The following is a 337-nucleotide window of genomic DNA, read 5'->3' as shown; positions in this document are numbered from 1 at the left end:
AGGTGACTTCGGGGTTGTTGTTGTATTACAGGCGTTGTCTTATTCTCATCGGCCGTGTACTTCGCCGACGCTGGCTCTGACCGCTCCTGCTTCAAAAGCATCCCCGACGCGTTCTGGTGGGCGGTTGTCACAATGACCACGGTTGGCTATGGAGACATGAGGTAAATTTGGACGCCGCTGCGACTGCTCCCTCTCTTCTCCTTCCCCCTTTATTTATTTTTGATTTTTTTTTTCTTGTGCGTGTGTGTGTGATCTCCAACTCTTCTCTGGTTCCTTACCACCCCTCCCCCCCCATATCTAAACCGAAAACCCCCCTCTCCCCCTTACCCACACACCC

The 337-nt window shown here is 52.5% G+C and overlaps 1 protein-coding gene across 1 annotated transcript in view; it reads left to right on the top strand.

The window, feature by feature from the left end:
* Positions 1–337, top strand: part of LOC119582078 (potassium voltage-gated channel protein Shaker-like) — a gene marked incomplete at its 5' end in the record, with an annotated part of 55,543 nt that overhangs the window by 34,004 nt on the left and 21,202 nt on the right.

This window comes from Penaeus monodon, chromosome 15, assembly GCF_015228065.2.
Source record: "Penaeus monodon isolate SGIC_2016 chromosome 15, NSTDA_Pmon_1, whole genome shotgun sequence".
In the NCBI taxonomy this organism is placed as follows: Eukaryota; Metazoa; Arthropoda; class Malacostraca; order Decapoda; family Penaeidae; genus Penaeus; species Penaeus monodon.
This window is presented reverse-complemented; position numbering and strand designations above follow the sequence as displayed.